A 19,705-nucleotide genomic window follows, 5' to 3' on the forward strand; every position below is an offset into this window, starting at 1 on the left:
GCAGCAGGAGCAGCAGTGGTAGCAACGGCCACAAGGCCAGATGAATCAGCTAAGAAGGCTTGGACCTTTTCAGCACGTGTCCTTGGTGTCAACAAAGCCAGGACCCCACTGTATCTTTTGATGATAGAACATGGGCTGAGGCGGTGATTGGGTAATCAGTCTGCAAGCACTGGCATTGTTGTGTACAGCTTCCAGGAAGCCAGTGCAGTGTCTGCTCTGTGATGTCCACACTGTGGGGCAGTAGGTGCTGCCAGTGTCAAACACCCGCTGGGTGAGGAGCCCAAAAGAGAAAGGGGTGCCGTTTCCCTGGCTCCCACTTTGTTCACCTCTGGTCTTTGCCAGCCTCACATCTCTGAATTTCAGTGGTACTTTGGAGATCTTAGCGTGGAGAAGAAAGAGGCCTTCTCAGGCCCAAAATCAATATCCTGGGGTGGCACAGTGACCTAGCATGGGGTGACGACATCTTGGTGGCAGTAGCCATCAGCAAGTCCCCGAGTAAACACAAGCCCACATCTCTGGGTATGCCATAGGTTTCTCCGGAGCTGCCTCGGTTTCCAGATGTTCCTGATGGCCTCACACATCATGGTGTTCTTACCCATCAGCGCCACAGCCTTGCCTTGAAGGGACATGTGGGTCTGCAGATCCTCCTGGAGCCCAAGCTGTCTGCCTCCACACTGAAGCGTTGATGGACTTCCAGGTTGCCTTGTCTTCCTTTGGCAATGCCTTTAAACCCACAGAGGGTTTAAAGACAGTGTTACTTTAACAAGGATGCATAACAAGAACCCTACTTAGTTGGCACAAAGCCTGAGTTGCCCAAGGAGATTAACAAGAGGAAAACACACCAGTCCTACAGAATTCTTTACAGCAGCCCAGCAATCTCAAGACGGGGTCAAGCAGTGGAGGTCATGGCCAGGATTCTGCATCCAGCCGAGGCCCACTAGCTCCAGAACTGGAGTACCTCCTCCTGATGTACTTCTGCCTCCCAGACCCCTCTGAGGAGAAGAATCCCGGACAGCTCAGTATCATAGATGTCTACAGACAGCCCAGGAAGAGTGTGGACACGTTTGCCCGAGACAAAGACATAATCTAACCTAGACCACTCCCTCAGTTTGAGGACATGAACTCCTTTAAGAACTGGATGTGGGACTGAGCTAGAGAGATGGCTCAGCAGTGAAGAGCACTGGTTTGCTCTTGCAGAGGACTTGAGCGCAGACATCTGTAACTTTAACTCCAAGACACACATGTGTACACATGTGGTACACAACATACGTGCAAACAAAACACCCATATATACCAATGGATATATAGATATAGATATAGATATATTGGTTTTTCAAGACAGGGTTTCTCTGTGTAGCCCTGGCTGTCCTGGAACTCACTCTGTAGACCAGGCTGGCCTCAAACTCAGAAATCCGCCTGCCTCTGCCTCCCGAGTGCTGGGATTAAAGGCGTGCGCCACCACGCTGATTTTTTTTTTTTTTTTAATCATATGAATGTGTACAGCTCCTTGCCGCCCACAGGACTTTGCATGACAACCCTGGAGGGACAGACATCGGGAAGCCATAGACTGTAGCCTTGTGATTTATCTCTTCAGTAAATCAGGACAAGTGGGGTAACGGCGATCATGCATACACCTAACAGACCATTCCCATACTGGGCGCGACAAGCTTTTTACTAAGTAGCCAAATACTAAATATGTTACCTTAACTCATTATTTAATATATTTCAACATTTCAAAGTAAGAAACATTATTGGGGGGCACATGCTACAGTGCACATGCAGAGCTCTGAAGACAGCTTGGCATGTTCAGTTCTCCCCCTCCTCCTCTACATGGGTTCTAGGGGTTGAATTTAGGTCATCAGGCTTTGGTGACAAATGCTTTTACTTGTTTCGTTCCACACAGCTTGGGTCCCAGGGCTGTGACTAGGGGAATCGAGGGAATGAAGACATGCAGATAAATGTACACAGAAAAGCTGGGGTCAGGTGGACTGGGCTATCTACTGGAGACACCATGGCACCCCAGCAGCTCAACATGTTTATAATACAAATTTGAGCTGGAGGCAGGGTTATTGTATACAGCTGGACAGGAAGCAGGGTGATTATATACAGCTGGACAGGAGGCAGGGTTATTGTATACAGCTGGACAGGAGGCGGGGTATTATATACAGCAGAACAGGAGGCAGAGCTATTATATACAGCTGAACAGGAGGCGGGGTTATTATATACAGCTGAACAGGAGGCGGGGTTATTATATACAGCTGAACAGGAGGCGGGGTTATTATATACAGCTGGACAGGAGGCGGGGTTATTATATACAGCTGAACAGGAGGCAGAGCTATTATATACAGCTGAACAGGAGGCGGGGTTATTACACAGAACTAAATAAGGAGGCAGGGTTTATGGTATACAACTGAACGAGGAGGCAGATTTAGTTCATCTCATGGGAGCAGGCTCTGTAACAGGGGAGCTGGCTGCAGGCTGTAAGCAGCTGGGCAGAGAATGCTACATGGACATTTTCTGTGCACATTGTCAACATTCACCCTTGACCTGAGGAAGGCTTTGGGTCCCTGTGAGCCTTCTTGCCCCAGAAGGCTTTCTACTCCCCGGAGCTAAGGCACTGGGGTCCTTGGCATGGCCACGCGGATGTCAGCAACACCTAGTCACTCAGAGCATCACTCACTTTCTGCACTCCCCTACTGAGCCCACCCGGTGGCCAGCGTGCAGGATTTTGCTTGTTTGGTGGGACAGGGTCTCGCTGTGTAGCTCTCGCTGTCCTGGAACTCACTCTGTAGACCAGGCTGGCCTCAAACTCAGAAATCTGCCTGCCTCTGCCTCCTGGATGCTGTAATTAATGACAAGCACCTCAGCAGGTAAAAGCGCTTGTCCCACGTCTGACAGTCTTGGGAGCCACATGGTGAAAGGGGAATGGCAGTCCCCCACAGGCTGTCCTCTACCCACACAGACATACATTCCATGGTGTGCCTGTGCACCCTGCCCCCATAAATGTAATAACATTTTATATGTAATAATAAGATGACCACCAAAATTTCCACCAGCAAGACGACAAGTGGGTAAAAGTGCTTGCCACGCAAGCCTGTCGCCTAACATCACTACCCAGAACCAGTGAACTCCCAAAACTTATCCTCTGACCACCACATGCATGTACATACGAGTGCATATGTGTATGTGTGTGTGCGCGCACACACACACACAGAACATTTTCAAAAAGAAACTTCAAGTTTCCAAAACTTGGATGCTGTCATAAGCTACCGTGTTGACTTTTGCCCCCCAACAGTGAAGTACATGTGAGAGTCCTCCACCCAGGGACCATGCAATAGAAGGCGCCTGCCCACACCCACATGCCTTTGCTTGCTCACAGCCCTGCTCGCCACACCACTGTTCGCTACTTAATCCTCGCAGCAACTGCATGGATTAGGTCTTGTTTCTGTCCCCACTCGGATGGGAGAAACATGGCCTGGAGAGTTTAAGCATCCCATCCGTGAAGCACTAGAATCAGGCCCAAGCTGTCCTCAGCCTGCTTGCTTTCCTGGGAGACAACATGGCTGAGTCTGGGTTGTGGGAAATAGGAAGGAGCAATAGAGCGGGGAGCTGAGGGGACACACACACACACACACACACACATGCCCTCCCATGCCGTGCTGCATCCTGGCCCTGAGAGAGCCCTAAGGAGAGAGTGAGTATCTTCCTCCCATAGCCTGCTCTGCCTCGGTCTCTCCTCAAGGGTCTGTCCAGCAGGGAGGACAGCTGGCTCTTGGGGTTGTCTGTTCCCGCCCCACCCCCAGCTCCAAGGCAGGAGTCCAGACCCAGGACAGCTGGCTGCCCCACAGTTTTCCAGAGCCCAGGTTCTTTTAATTATAACCGGTTTGCCATCCTCAGCAATTCTTTGTTTCCCTCTACTAATGCCCTTGAGTTGGACTCCGCCCCCAGAGCCTCCCAGCCAAGCCCTGGGTTAAAATCATTTCCTTCCCACGCAGAGACCCCTCCAGGCTGTTAGTCTGTCAGTGGGTGAGGCAAGGCGGGATTAACCACAGGGCCCGATCCATCTCTGGTTATTTGCTAAGGCTGGGACTCTCCCTCCCAGAAACTCTCCCAGTCTGAGTCTATAACTGGGGACAAACCAGAACTGAAGAAGGCAATTGTGTGCAGGACATGGGCTTGATGTCACAGCCTGTGCGTGTAACATTGGCCAAATCACCTTCTCCCAGGGAAACCAGGGACTTCCTGCCAGAGACACATGACTGCGGACCTAGGCTGGAAGCAGGGTCTGCTGCCGCCGCTGGTCCCCACTGCAGTCAGTACCTGTGCTTTTTCTTTTTCTGGTTTTGTTTGTTTGAGACAGGGTCTCTCTGTGTGGTTGGGCTATCCTGGAACTCACTCTGTAGACCAGGCTGATCTTGAACTCAAAGATCTGCCTTTTTCTGCTTCCTACGTGCTGGGACCAAAGGTGTGCACTACCACATCCAATCTTTTAAAAAAATATAACTTTTAAAATTTCATGTGCACCGGTGCTTTGCCTCCATGCATGTCTGTGTGAAGAACTGGAATTTTATAGACAGTTCATGTAATGTACTGATTTCCCCTCAGGGTGCTGGAAATTGAACCTGGGTCCTCTAGGAAGAACAACCCTTGCTCCTAACTCCTGAGCCATCTCTCCAGCCCTGGCCTCTGTATTCTTAATACAGATAGTTTTTAGCAGTAACTAAGGATCAAAGGCAGGAGGAGGAGGCCTGTCTTTGTAATGGATGCATGGCCCATAGTCCCTATTCTTGTGGTTTGCTTGATTTTGTTTTGTTTTGGGTTTGGGTTTTTTGTTTGTTTGTTTGTTTTGTTTTGTTTTCAAGACAGGGTTTCTCTGTGTAGCCCTGGCTGTCCTGGAACTCACTCTGTAGACCAGGCAGGCCTCGAACTCAGAAATCTGTCTGCCTCTGCCTCCCAAGTGCTGAGATTAAAGGTGTGCGCCACCACGCCCAGCTTGTTTTGTTTTTAAAAAAGAAAAAAGGATCTCATTCAGATGAGACTGGCTTTGAACTTGCAATGTAGTTGAGGTTGGCCTTGAACCTGATTCTCTCCTATTTCCATCTCCAGAGTGCTGGGATTACAGATTTGTGCCTCCGTGCCCAGCCATCAGTCCCTATTCTGCAAATAAGAGCTGAGTCACAAACCAGGCTTCACAAGGACTTTAGGTGATCTTGTCCTGGGGTGGGGGAAGGGAGAAGGCTGGCCTTGTATCAGATGGCAAAATGAGAAGCCAACAACACTAAGGGCAACAATAAGGGCAGTGTGCTTCTGAGAAAAGAACTGACAAGGTTCCTGTCAGTGACTGGTTTCCCCTCAGTACATTCAATACATGCTGTGTGTGTGTGTGTGTGTGTGTGTGTGTGTGTGTGTGTATGTGTGTGTGTGTGTGTGGTGGGCAGGAATGCCGTGTGTGTGTGTGTGTGTGTGTGTGTGTGTGTGTGTGTGTGTGTGTGTGGTGGGCAGGAATGCCATGGTGTGTGTGTGTGACAATCAGAGGACAACTTGCACATGCTGGTTTTCTCTTTCACGAGGTGGGTCCTAGAGTTCGAATCTAGGTTGTCCGGATTGGTTGCAATCACCTCTAATTGCTGAGCCATCTCACCCGACCTCTCCACCTTATGCTTTGAGCCAGAGTCTCTCACTGGCCACCAAGCCAGGTCTTCCTGCCTCTGCCTCCTCAGGCTTGGGACCTGCTGGTGTGAGCAGGTGTCTGGCTTTCTTACGTGGGTGTGGAGCTGGAACTCGGGTCTTTATGCTTGCTCAACAAGCACTTTCCCGGTTGAGCCAGACCCTCAGGCCCACAGCCCCATGGGAGTGTCTCCGGCCCTCCATTTCAGGGCCTAATCTATTACCTTGCTGCTCCTGTTCCTTCAGCGAACTGCATTCTCTTTTGCTTCAATTAAGGCAGTGGTTCTCAACCTTCCCAGTGCTGCGACCCTTTAATACAGTTCCTCATGTTTGTGGTGACTCCCCAACCGTAAAATTATTTTCATTACTACTTCATAGCTGCTGTTACTGTGATGAACCTGAGTGTAAATATTTTTGGAGCTAGATGGTTTGCCAAGGGGGTCTCGACCCACAGGTTGAGAACCACTTAATTAAGGCCCCAACCACAGAAGAATTTGAATGACCTCCAATTCCTTCAAGGCCCCAGGTGGGCAAACAGACGGGCTGAAGCACCTGGCCCAGCTGGCAGCCGTGCTCGCGACATGCAAGGCGCTGGCAGCCTCCACCCTGCAGAGCCCTCGCCTGTGCAGCCTTGCTCACCAGCGCCTCCCTGTGGTAAGATCTGAGATTGTGCGTAAGTGAACGCTCGACTTGAGCTTCCAGGTAACCTGCGTCATCCCTTAAAGTCTCGGGGATCTTGGCCTCCAGGTCCTAAGCCTGGACATTGACTTTGGCCTTCTCCTTCTCAGGATGACAGAACCTCTCACACTTGGAGGTCATTCACAGAGAAGACCGCTCTGGTCTCTAAGTCAATAGAAAGTCTGTATTAGCCAGCCTGCGGCTACACTGGGTGTTTGGGATCCCAGTGTAGTCTGGGGCTTTTCTCAGGGTGAGCTTTTTGGTACAACAAACAAACAAACAACCATGACCTGGGTCGACATACTTCAGTTAACAAAAACAGTTAACAAGGAGTGGAACTTCAGAAGCCAAAAAGCAAGTTAGTACTGTTAGAGACTTCCCAGAACTACGGGCTTTGATGGCGTTGATCTTAGCTTTATGTCTGGTTTGTTTGCTTGTTTGCTTATTTGTTTGTTGAGAACGTGTCTCTCTGTGTGTAGCTCTGGCTGTCCTGGAACTCACGCTGTAGACCAGGCTGGCCTTGAACTCACACACTCACAGACTCCTGAGTGCTGAGAGTGAAGGCATGTGCCACCATGCCCCGGCTGGATCAGGTCCTTGTTTTGGCGTTGGCAGGGGGTGCTGTCTGCATGCTGAGTCTTCCAGCCTGAATGGCACTTCCATCATGGAGTCAGTTGTGGTAAAGGTCTGGAACCTGTTACACTGTAAGAATTCGCACCCTCCTCTCACACCGCCCACGGGTTTATCAGTTCGTGTCTCTGTAACAAATAGCCAACAGAAACAAGGCGGGAAGAGCCTTCCCCTCATGGTTTCTGAAGTCCGGTTCCTCACACTGAAGAAGGCACGGTGGGGAGGAGTTGTGGTTACAGAGGCGAAGACAGGAAAGGGTTCATTTAGAATGAGGCCAGGGCTAGTGACTCCTCGGAGCCAGAGCAGGGTTGGAAGAGCACTCTTGCGGCCCATCAGTGAGCTCAGCCCATCAGCAAGAACATGATCGTCCATGCGTCATCTGTGAGATTCTGTGTTGCTGACACAGGCATCAGGACCCTCTACAGGAAGAAACCACATCACACAATGGTCTTATGTCTTCCGTATTTCTTCAGTTTTGTCTCTTAAAAACATTTATATTTGTGTGTGTGTGAGAGAGAGACTTTGTGTGTTTTTGTACACCGAATGCATACACACAGCCAGAAGAGGGTGTCAGGTCCCTGGAAACCGGTGGTACAGGTGGTTGTGAGTCTCCATGTGGGTACTAGGAACTGAATCCTCTACAAGTGCATCCAGTGCTCTCAACTGATTTGTCATCTCTCCAGCCCCATTGCATTATTACTCTTTTTGCGTGTCTGTGGTGGGGTGCTGGGGTGGCAGGTATGTGCATGTAAGTGTACCTTCTGGAGCTGACTTAGCGGTGGTTGTAAGCCATCGATATGGGTGGGCGCTCAGCAAGAGCAGTTACTCCTACCTGCTGAGCCTCCCTCAGCCCCTTTAAAGAAGGTCTTGTTAGGCTGCCCAAGTTAAAGAGCACACACGTGCATGACTGTGTGTGTAGAGGCACTAAAACCCCAGCCAGGCTGTCAGTGAGCACCTCTGGAGGGGCAGGAGGAGGAAGGGGATCAGGGAGCACCAATGGAGGGGCAGGAGGAGCACTCCCACTTTATTTGATGTGTTTACATGTGGCTCAAATCTTTTGCATTTATGAACTACATGTGCCATTTTTAAAACACAATGACATTGATCTTTAAAAAGGATGGGAGGCACAAGAAAGCACGGGCAATTTAAGTGTCCCCGTCACTCGGAAGAAAGCAGCCATGTGTGTTTCCAGAGCTCCAAGGAGAATATGTGCCCTGCTTGGGCAAGTCACCTGGAGATGTTCCAAAGCTACTGGCCTGGCACCCACTCTGCGGCCCTGCATTACTTATGCCACTGCCCTGCCTCACCCCAAGTCACCCTCCAGAGACACCTGCTGAGACAAGCAAAGCTTGTCCCCCAAAGCTTGTCCCCAAAGCCAGCAGGATGTTCAGTTTCTAGACCGAAAGTCCTTTTCTTTGAAAACTACAAAATAAACATCTCCGGCCCCCTCCTCCCTTCCCATGTGCTGGCAGTCCATGTGTTTATGTCTTTGGAAAGAGAAAGGAAAGCAAGAAAAGAGAGAGAGAGAGAGAAAAGAGCTTCAGCAAGCTCCCCCTTCCTCCGGAGCAGATGGCACCAAGTCAGTAATGAACCCTCCACATTTGGGACCTTTGATCTACCAGTGGGTCTGCGGCAAGCGGGAAGGCTGCTGAGGGAGGCTTCGAGGCCACGGATGCTCTCTGGAAGGATGCTGGCAGTGACTTTTAAATTGAATCAGGCTTTAGGGACCTGTCCCCCAGAAAGCTTCCCACACCAACCCTCGAGGCGCAAACACCAGAGTGTGCAGGGCTGGCTCGAAGCCTGAGGAGTTGGGTCACCTTGATGGTTTGTGAACACCTGAGGGACATACTTCTGGCTAAGCAAGACAAGTGTGAGATTTCATTTAACCCTGAGGGGCAGCGGTCATGGTCAGGCCTTCTCTAGGGTATAACCAGGGAATAAGAAGGACAGCTGTCACCCAAATGCACCTTGACTACAAAATTCTGTCACCAAAGGCTTCTCTCTCTCCACCTGGGACACCAAGGCCAGAGAGTAGAATTTGTTCTGAAGGGCCCATGTTTGGCAGTTTTCTGTTACTGTAACAAATATTTAAGGATAAACATTGAATCTGGGGCTTGGAGACTTGGAAGTTTGGCCTGTGGTCAGTCAGCCCTGCTGTTCTGGGCCTGTGCAGTGCATCCCAGTGAGAGCTTGTGTTAAGGGAAAACCTGCTCACATTTTGGCCAGGCAGCAAGAGAAGAAAGGGGGGTCAGGCTCGCAACAAATCCCCTTCAAGGACACACCCCAAATGACATAAAGACCTTCCACTAGGTCCCACCCTTTAAAGGTACCACCACCTCTCAGTAACAACAAGCGGGGAGCCAAGCCTTCCACACATGGCCTTGGGAGGCGTTGCAGACGTAAGCTGTCAGTTTAACGGTGGCTTTGCCTCCATGGCCAGTGTCATCTCCACAGAGGCTGCTAGAAAGAACCAGACTAGAAAAATGGGGGTGAGAAAAGGAATTCCACCTGTACTATGGGGGAGCCACCATCCATGGTGGGTGAAGACTTTCCAGTCTGCTGCTACGGGAGTCACCCACACTCCTGTGGGCAAGCCTTCATTCATGCTCTGGTCATGTGTAAACCTTGGTAAAAACCAAACTCTAGTTTGTTATGGCTTCCTTAAAAGAGAGGAGGTAGGTATTTACATCTCCCCCGGGAAGAAATTCTCATTGTTCCAACCACACCAGCTAAGACTGGACGGAAGCAGACAGTGCTACACCAAGGGGGGAGGCTCACAGAGGGAGGGACGCTTGCTAGCGCTGAGACCAGCCACCCAGGAACCTGGCTCTGCAAGAAAGAAGAGGGGACTGGGAAGTGGGGGCAGGGGGGATGCTAGCCTAAGGACCAGGGAGCTCTTAGGGAGCAAGGACTTGGGGCTGCAGCTCATAGGGCTGGGCGTCCCAGGTATATGGCGTCTGCAGTGTCCTGTGCTCCTGATTTGGCTCTGGCTGTTGGCCTCCTGAGAGTCTGCATTATTTTTCCAAGAAGAGACTCTATATTTTCATTTTGCACTGCGGTGCCCACAAGTTATAGTCAGTCCTGAGTCCAGAGACTCTCGCCGCTGAGGCTAAACACTTTGCCCATCTCCTTTCTAGCACTTACTACATAGATATTTGTGTGCACACCAAACATGTGTGTACCCACCATACATGCACATATCCCCTGGTACCAGCACACCCTTTCAGACTTCTCCTTCTGAGACCTTTTTAATGATTTATTTATTTACTTCTTTGTGCACTGGTGTTTTGCCTGTATGTATGTCTGTTTGAGAATGTCAGATCCCCTGTAACTGGAGTTACAGACAGTTGTGAGTTGCCCTGTCAGTGCTGGGAACTGAACCTGGGTCCTCTGGAAGAGCAGCCAATGCTCTTAACTGGTGAGCCATCTTTCCAGCTCCTACATGGCTTGTTTTACCTATAAATATTTACTGAACATCATATGATTGATATGATATATGACAGTGTTGAGGGCAAGGAATACTGGGACATACAATGGCCTCTGCTTTGTGGAACCTGAGGCCATGCACCCTGGCCGTGCCAGCCTTCTGAAAGTTACCTGTCTCCTTGTACCAGCTGTAGACCACTGAGCACGGAAGACTCCCGCCTGGCCTGGCACCTAGCTCAGTTCGCCAGAAGCCTACCCAGGGCGTTGGTCGTCGGCTCTGTTGGGAATATTCTAGAGGATCTAGTGAGTCTTAGGCGACACAGAAGTTATAGACGCCCATCCTCTTTCAGCCGCAATGAGATGAACCTTTCAGAGATCAAGAGACCACGATCAAAGGGTTTTTATGTCAGTCTTTCCTTCCTGCCTCAGGCTGTGGTAAGCGGCTGTGATACGCACATCCTGCTTCCTGCCTCTGCTGGCAGCCAGAATCTCTTCTTTAGTTCTTTTTTTTTTTTTTTTTCCAAACCACACTAGAGATCATGCCAGGGCCTTGGCAAGATACCCTAGCCCTTGTTCGTTCGTTTATTTGTTTGTTTGTTTGTTTGTGAGGTAGCCTCAGACTCTCCACCTTCCTATCTCAGCCTCCAGTATGCTGTGCTTAAAAGTCTGCACGCATGCCCAACTCAGAGACTGACTCTGCAGCACTGGAGCCTGAGCCTGGAGCCTTAGGCGTGCTACACAGGCGCTCTACCATCGGAGAGTCCCCAGGCCTATTCCAACTAAAGTCACTGTCCTCTGGCCTCAGTGGAATTTCCTAGTGGAATTGTTGTCTTTGTCACCAGTTTGACTCAGCAGCCAGATTTTCTTAAGCCCAGGCCATTGAGAATTCTGTAGTAATGTTGCTCACCTGGTCTTAGGCACTGCCCAGAAAGTCTGGACTACACAACAGCCCAGCTGTTTGAACAAAAGAAGCCGGTGACTTCAGAGGGTCAGGTGGAGCTGTCTCCTCAGACAGAAAGCATGTTCTCAGGACAGCCTGTCACAGCTATTCCCCTCACTTGAGGCAGGACCGAGTCATGCCCTTCTGATCTCGGGGATGTGATGTGAGTTTTGCTCTGTTTCTCATCAAAACAGCATACAGGACTACAGAATCCACTCAGTGGGCATGTGCCTACGTCCACACAGCATGAGGACCCGAGTTCAGATCTCCAGCACCCAGGTTAAAAAGCCAGGTATGGTGGCGTGTACCTGCAGTCTAAGCGCTGGGACGAGAGGATCCTTAGGGCTTGCTGGCCAACCAGCCTAGCCAATCAGTAACTGAGTTCAGTGAGAGACCCTGCTCAAAAAATAAGCTGCAGCGTATGTGAGCGTGACACTTGACCTCAACCACTAGCCTACACAGACAGACAGGCAGACAGGCAGAGACAGACACACAGACATACAGAGACAGAAGAGATAGACAGATACACACACAAGACAGACACACAGAGAGTAAGTCAGCAAGACAGACACATACAGAAACAGAGACACACAAGACACACGCAGACACACAGAGACAGAGACAGAAATATAGACAGACAGATACACATACAGAGAGACAGACACCCAGAGAGATACACACAGAGTTAGACACACACACCACAACAAGAAACCACAGTGGCAGGTGGCTGGGGGGCTCCCACAGGCCCTGGCCCTGGCTCCCGTGTGATTCATTCAGCCCTGGAAGGCCAGGGGAAGCCATGAATGGTTTGTGTGGATTAGTGGCCACAGTTGTCTAATACCGTGGTTGGGATCTGTCACTGAGTGATGTCAAAGGCTGTAGGCTCAGGGTAGACTCTGGCTTTCCCAGAACCAGCAGCTATGTTGGTCTGCTGTTCCTTAGAGTCTTTGAAACTATGTCACTCCTGAGAGACTTCATAGTATAGATTTAAGCATCCCTGGAACCTCTCCCTGGATACCACCTCAGCTACCACATCTGTGGCTATGTCAGTCAAGGGCCTTTGGCACTGGAAGCTGCCTATGCACCCAGCTCCTTCAGGGATGCCAGGTGGAACTTGCTCCTGCTGTGAAGGCCCCAGGCCTTTCAGAGGACATGCTGGGACTCTGAGGAGGACCACATTTGTACACCAGATCTGAAAGAGTCTTTCTGATCACATGAGTTCCTGAATAAACAGGTCCGAGTGACTGCACATCTTGGTCACACTCCAGAAAGACTGCCACTGCTGTCACAGCTAGATATGGCCCACCTTCCTGTCACAGGCATCCATATACACCCCGGGCAAGCATCCCACCTCGACCACTGCTTCCAGGACAGATGGCTCATGCCTCATGGGGGCTGGTGCTGGACATGTGTAACAGGCACCTCTTTGGTCCTTAGGCTCCTGTTGGCCCACAGACACAGGGTGTTAGCCAGGGTGAGAAGCTGTGCTGGCCACATGAGGAAAATGATGGAGATTGACATTCTCAGTCCCTGGCTCTGTCACTGAGTGAGGCAAAACCTCACGGTGCTAGCACGTGGCAGAGCAGTGCTGCCCTCCCCCATAATGGCCGGGAAGCAGATGAAGGAAGGGAAGAACCAGGTCCAGGCATACCCTATGGGGCATGCTGACCGTGACCTACTTCCTAGCTCTACTGCCTCGCCATAAGGCCTTACACCAGCATCCCACAACCACCGATGGATTAGCCCACCACCTAAGTCAATGCCCTCAAGGTCTTACTGCCTCTCGGTGACATTACCAACTGAGGACCAAACCCCAGCATGCGGCCTTTCAGTGGACATTGCGTATCCAAGCCTAACAGGAGGCTCGCCGCAACCACTCTCTGAACCCCCACCGCTGCCAAGGCCCGGCCGTCGTCGCCATCTCCTGCAGAGGGACACCCGCCACACCACCTCTCCCTCTCCTTGCCTTTCTAGCCCTGCAGACTTGACAGCCCCGCCTGTTGAGAGCTTCCCAGTGCTTCTATAGCAACGGGACCCTCCCAGGCCCATTCATAGTAACAGTCAGGTTGAGGGATACAGCTCCATCATAGGGAGCTCACCTAGCACGCGCAAGGCCTGAGTTAGATCCCCAATGCGCCCAAACAGCCCTCACTAGAAACATCCCGCCCTGTATAGCCTGCTCATGTCTGAGGTCCTACCAGGTGCTCGTATATAAACACCTCCTCAACGGCTACAAGGACCATCACCATGGCCCCACTCCAACCCCTTGTATATAATCTCCTTACCCTTATTATATCTTTCCTATATTGAGGCCCATTCCCTGTCCTGGATGCCCCACTTTCAGAGGTAATGTGGGGGATACCCACACCCTCAGGCAGCTGCCTGTTTCCAGTCCATTTATAGAGGGTTCTCTATAGAGGACACACAGAGGTGCTCAGAGGGCCCAGGCACGTGCGAAGGTGGCTCTCTGTCCTCCTCCCCTGCCCCAAGGCCCGGTCGGTCACAGTGGTGACAGGGCCTCTCTGTGGCTCCAGCTCTCCCAAGATGCTTCTTCCAGCAGGCTGGCCTCAAACTCACGGCAATCCCCCTATCCCCGCCTTCTGAGTACTGGGCTCCTGGCACGAGTCACCGACCCTTGCTTTCTCTCATTTAAAAAAAAAAAGATTTATGTGTTTGGGTATATGTGCATGTGAGTTCAGATGCCCTCCAAGGCTGGGGAAATCAGATCCCCCTTGGAGCTGGAATGCGGGTGCACACCTTCAATCCCAGCACTCGGGAGGCAGAGGCAGGCAGATCTCTAGGGGTTCTGTAGACCAGCCTGATCTACAGAGTGAGTCCCCAACGTTTTACCTTCTGCCGCTGTCTTTCCCAGGTGTCCCCTCGCTGACCTGCCTCTGTTCACGGCTCAGACCCAGCCTCTTCAGTACCAGGCTGTAACAAGCCTCCTGCTTTCCAGGGCCTGTTGCTGCCTGGCTGTCTTAACGGACTTGCTTGGACTGATTCTAATGAAGTCTGTTTTTCTGAGAAAGTATGCAGTCCCTGATTTCACCCCTCAGAGACAGCCCTGAGCATGCTCAGAGTCACCCTGGGTGACAGGGTCACAACAAGACCCTCCCTGCCCTCCCTTGGCTTCACATGTAACTGCCTGTCTTTGTTGGACTCCCACCGTGTTGGTCTCCTGGGATAGAAGCCATTCCTCAGATGACCTAATTAAACTCAGGCCCCCTTCCTGGGGGTCCTCTTGGAGGTCAGTCTTTGAGGGTTGTCATGGTCCCTTGAGGGTTCCTCTTAATTGTTTGGTTTTGTTGTTTTTGTTTTGTTTTGTTTTTTTTAAGTTTTAGTGCACTCAAGCGTGTGTGTGTGTGTGTGTGTGTGTGTGTGTGTGTGTGTGTGTTTGTATGTGTGTGTGTGTGTCCCCTCGCGCATGCCTGCAGAGGCCAGAAGGCATTGATCCCCTGGAACTGGAGTTACAGACCATTGTAAACCCCGACCTAAAAACCAAACCCAGGCCCTCTGGAAGAGCAACCAGTGCTCTCACAACCACTGAGCCATCTCTCCGGCCCCCATTGTCTCGTTCCAGTCTATAAATGTCTAGCTGTCCTGAGTCTTAGCTTGCTCCCCTCTTGGGGCTATTTATGGCAGCCTCCTCTTAATTAGTTGCTATTATCTGCCTCTTAATTGCTTGCTACCAAGATCTCCACTCTTCTCACCCTTGAACTTGAGCCATGATAAGACTCTCAGTCCCATAGGAAGTGAGTTCCCTTGGGAGTGCATTAGTTAGCTCTCCGGTCAACCCTCTGCACAGCTGCTCTGCATCAGGGGCAGGGCCAGCCTGCTTCTCCCAATGCTCCTGCCTTAGGAACCGAACTATGGGTGGGACAGACCCTCCCAGCATGGAACCTCTACTCTACAGCCAACAGGGGTAAAAGCGGTCAGGTAGGGTGGCTATGTCCCCAGGCAGATCTTCCCTGCCCCACGGGAGGCTGTGGGAGGAAGCCAGTCTCAGGCCCCAGATGCTCTTTCCTGGAATAACATTTCTGGATTCCCGAGCTGGAGATGACACATGTTCCTGTTGGCATCCTGCCTTTCCTGGGGAGAGCGTCGAAGCTGTGCTCTGGGCTGCCTTTACCATCATGAGGGACCCTGAGAGGGTGTGGAGGGGAGGAGTGGGCGTTGCTCTTCTGAGATCCAGTCAGGTGGTTGCTTCTTTGTCGTAGTAGGTGTTTCTCCATTCCATGTGCCCTTCTTTGGGACAGTTCCCAAGGATTCTGAGTGATTTTGTTTTGGCTAACATTTTTCACTAGCTGTAGCTGTTTCCTCTGAGACATGGTCTGTCCTCATCACGGTCTCTGAATATGCAATATAATACAGAAGAGTATCAAATTTATCCATTGCTATGGATGAGCTGTCTCCCAGGAAGGTAGGTGGTTCTAACCAGACAGTATCATTCACCTTGTCAACAGAGTAAAAAGGTCAAAGCCACCGCACACATCGGCCAGCATTCGTCCCTGAATGGTGGTGGCAAACCCAACTCAAGGGCCGGGACCATGGCTCAGAGGCAAGAGCTGCCCCACATGCACGGCAAGGCAGGAATACACACAACAAGCCAGGATGCTTAAGGGCAGCTGGGCCCCAAAAGATGTGTCCCCGTTCAAATACATAGACCCTGGGAAGGATTCCTTATCTGGGAAAATGGGTGCTGGGTTCAGGGACTACAGGTGTGGGCCAGTGTGCCCGCACCTCTTCCGGCCTCTGCCCTCTCTGGGTGTCTCCCCCTTTCCTTTTGTTATTAGTGCATGTACAGGCAGATGTAATGATCCAGAGGATCCAGAAGTAAGAGAGTCACTTCAGATGATCTGAGTGGGCCCAAGGAAAAGGATATCTTTTTCAAGAGGCACTAGAGGTCATGTGTGAGGGTGCACACCTTTAATCCCAACACTTGGGAGGTAGATGCAGATGGCTCTCTATGAGTTCAAGGCCAGCCTGGTCTACAGAGCCAGTTTCCAGGCCAGTCAGTGATATCATGTCTCAAACAATAGCAGTGTTTGGAGTGGTGGGGTAATAGAAGTCGCTCCATGAGAGGAGCAAGCTAAGACACAGGCCCGCTAAACGTCTACAGGAAGGGGACAAGTGAGACTCAGAATGGTGCAGTGCTTAGGAGCATGTGCTACACTTCCAGAGGACCTGAGCTCCAGGTTAGCCAGGGCTATGCAAGAGCCAGGAGGCTAAAAACCAGAGGGCTGGCATAATAGCTCAGTGGGTAACATATTTACCACACAAGTCTGACCATCTGAGTCACACACACCAATATACCCCCAACTCCCCATATACTCCATATACCCACTGACATACTCATACACACACACACACACACACACACACACACTCACACACACACACACACCATACCCATATACCATCTTGCACCTCCATACACCCACTCACACACTTATACACCCCACACACCCATATATACCCACATGTGCACACATGCACTCCCCCAACCATGTATACTGCACACACCCATACACCTCATACACGCATGCCCATACACAAAAAGGAAAAAAGAAAACTGGAAAGACACTCAGAAGAGAAGCTCAGAGGCATAGCTGGACTTGTTGGCACATACCTGTAGTCCCAGCCCCAGGAGGCTAAGGTGGAACATGAGAGTTCAAGGCTAGTCTGGATTACATAGCCAGACATTGGTGTGATGAGGTCACAAGCCATGGGATGCCTGTTTAGACTGCTGTAACAACATGCCTTTGCCCAGAAATTTAGACTCAATCGAATTTAATGCTCATGTCTGGAAGCGTGCAGGACCCAGGTACCAGCAGGCTCCCCATGTGAGGAAAACTTGTCATCCCACAGATAGCAATAAGAAATCTCTCTCAGGCCTAAGTCCCAAAGTCCAGGTCTCCTATATATGTTATTTGCACTGGGGATTAGCGTCCAGACCCTGGTACCAAAGCAAGAACCACAGGGGCAGAGAAGACAAAAAGTGCCTTGGGCTAGGAGAGATGGCTCAGTGCCCACACCAGTGCCCATAACTCTAGGCCCCAGGGATCCAACACCTGCTTCTGGTCCCCATGGGTTTACACATAAACACACACACACACACACACACACACACACAAATTTTAAACAAATAAAAGACTGGATGCTCCCTGGCCCTGGCAGCCCCTCAGAACCTCTGTTGTTTTAAGCCTGAGTGTATGGTAACCTGTTATATTATCCTCAGGAAAGTAGTGTCACATGTGTAGAGACACCTATATGAGGATGTGTGTACACATCCATGAATGTGTGCACCGTGAATGCATGTTTGTGGGGACTGGAGGCCAATGTCAGGGTCCTCCTCAGTAGCACTCCACGTTATTATTGTTATTCTGAAAGTACTGAAGATGGAACATAAAGCCTTGTGCATATAAGGTACCATGCATGTAAGACCTCATGCATGTCAGGCACCTGCGGCTGAGCTCCGGCACACGCCTGGCACATAGGCGCAGTGGGGAGTTACATGCATGTGACATGGTGATGGCGATCTTACATAGTTTATATGGGACAAGTAAACTGAAGTGGTTGCTCCGGCTTTCACGGCATGTCCCTGAGTCCAGGTCTCTCTACTCAGGAATGACAGTCTCCTTGCTGTGGTTAATCTCTCTCATTCTTCAGCTGTCAGCCTGTGAAGATTCTCTCTCTACCCCGTCCCCAAGTCCTGGAACCTGACTTAGGCAGGTCCTGCCGGTTACTTTCTGCTGTATCCACCCCAGTGTGCCCTGGGCATGTGTTCCATTACAGTCATCTGCCTGGTTTCTCTCAGATCTTGCAATGTGCAGCTGGTCACACCAGTTTTCCACACTTGTCACACAGTACCTGTGCCCACCTGGGCAGCCGTAGGATGAGTGAGGATGGGACCTGGCGCCGGGATGGTGCCCAAGGCCACAGAACTGCTATTGAGTCTCCTCGGATTCAAGCCCACCACGTCCCACCCAGCAGCAAGATTTCCAAGCTGTCATTAATTCAGATCCCCACACACACGAGAAAGCCACTCGGACAGACAATCTGGCCCTTTGTAGAAGCTGTGGGAGTCTTGCTGTCCATAGAAGCCAGCCTCACACCAGTGGCTGTCTCAGAACCATGAGCTCAAGAAATTAAGGATTCTGCAGGCATGCCCGGAATCTCTGGGCCCAGCATTAATTCCATGGCGATTAAAGGATTGTTGTGTTTCTGATACATTATTATGCGGAGTGGGCTTGCTGTGGATTTCAAAACTTGAACCAGACTCCTCATTAACTGGGACCTTTTATCTGTGTGCAATTTCTAGAAGAGATGGGTTAGGAAGCGAGCTGGTGCCTCCCCCAGCCACATTCCACGGGTGTCCTGATGCGCACCCAGCCGGTGTTCTCTTCTGAGGACCGTGTGGCTATCAGCCAGTTTTCTCTAGCTTTACAGGTGACAACCAACTCTATCTGGCCTCCAGGCCTCTTAACCCCCTTCTTCCTGATGGCTCCATCTCCCTGATGGTGACCATCACTATGTAGAACAGTGAGCCCCAAAGATGGCCTCTGGAGCCACTGCATCTGGGGAGTTGGAAGACCAGATGAAACAGGCGTGGATTTTTGTGAAGCCACCCAGGGGCTGGACCCGGTGTGGCAGCATTCTGTTGCCCATGGTGAACAGGCTCTGGCCTCTCCAGCATCAGCTCCCCTCCTGGGTCTATCTGGAGATGTAAGGGCTCCCTTGGAGCTTCCATCCTAGCTGCATTGACAGGATCTTCCAGGGGGGCATCTCCAGAGCCCTCATCCAAGGCCAGATGGGCTACCTTGAAGTTAGCTTGGAACTTTCTAGCATTTTAGCAGCGCCTGCGCTTTGTCATCTGGGTTTAAATGCCCAGCTCTGGTGCACACAGCTGCTGCCTTACCCCAGCGAAGCCAGGCCTGTGCCCACCGGCCTAGGTGGCTCCCAGGCCAGGAGCCAGGTGGCTGCTCTTGCCACCCCTTCTATAGAGTGGTTTTCCTGGAATTCTGCCATCTTCATCTAGAAACTTTGGACACAGAACAGGACCTGGGTCAGGGTTCCAGATGTCGCTAATAAATAAATAAATGTCCCCTGAGGGAGAATGCCCCTGAGGAAGCTGTCCCCAGGCTTCCTTCCTCCTGGCCCCTATAGTCTACTTTCCCTGAACCTTCCACCCAAGAGCATCCAGGCTCCCATAGCCCAACGTGGCCAATGCTGCTCCTTGACCCCGCGCTGGCTCTTAAGAAAGAGAACTAGCAAGGACTGACCCACGTGGAGAAACTGGGCCCTTGCTGCTTCCTGGAAGGAAAGTAAGAGGCCAGCCCGGGGAGTCAGCACACGCTCACCTTG

The sequence above is a fragment of the Mus pahari genome, chromosome 13 (assembly GCF_900095145.1).
Source record: "Mus pahari chromosome 13, PAHARI_EIJ_v1.1, whole genome shotgun sequence".
NCBI classification, from domain to species: domain Eukaryota; kingdom Metazoa; phylum Chordata; class Mammalia; order Rodentia; family Muridae; genus Mus; species Mus pahari.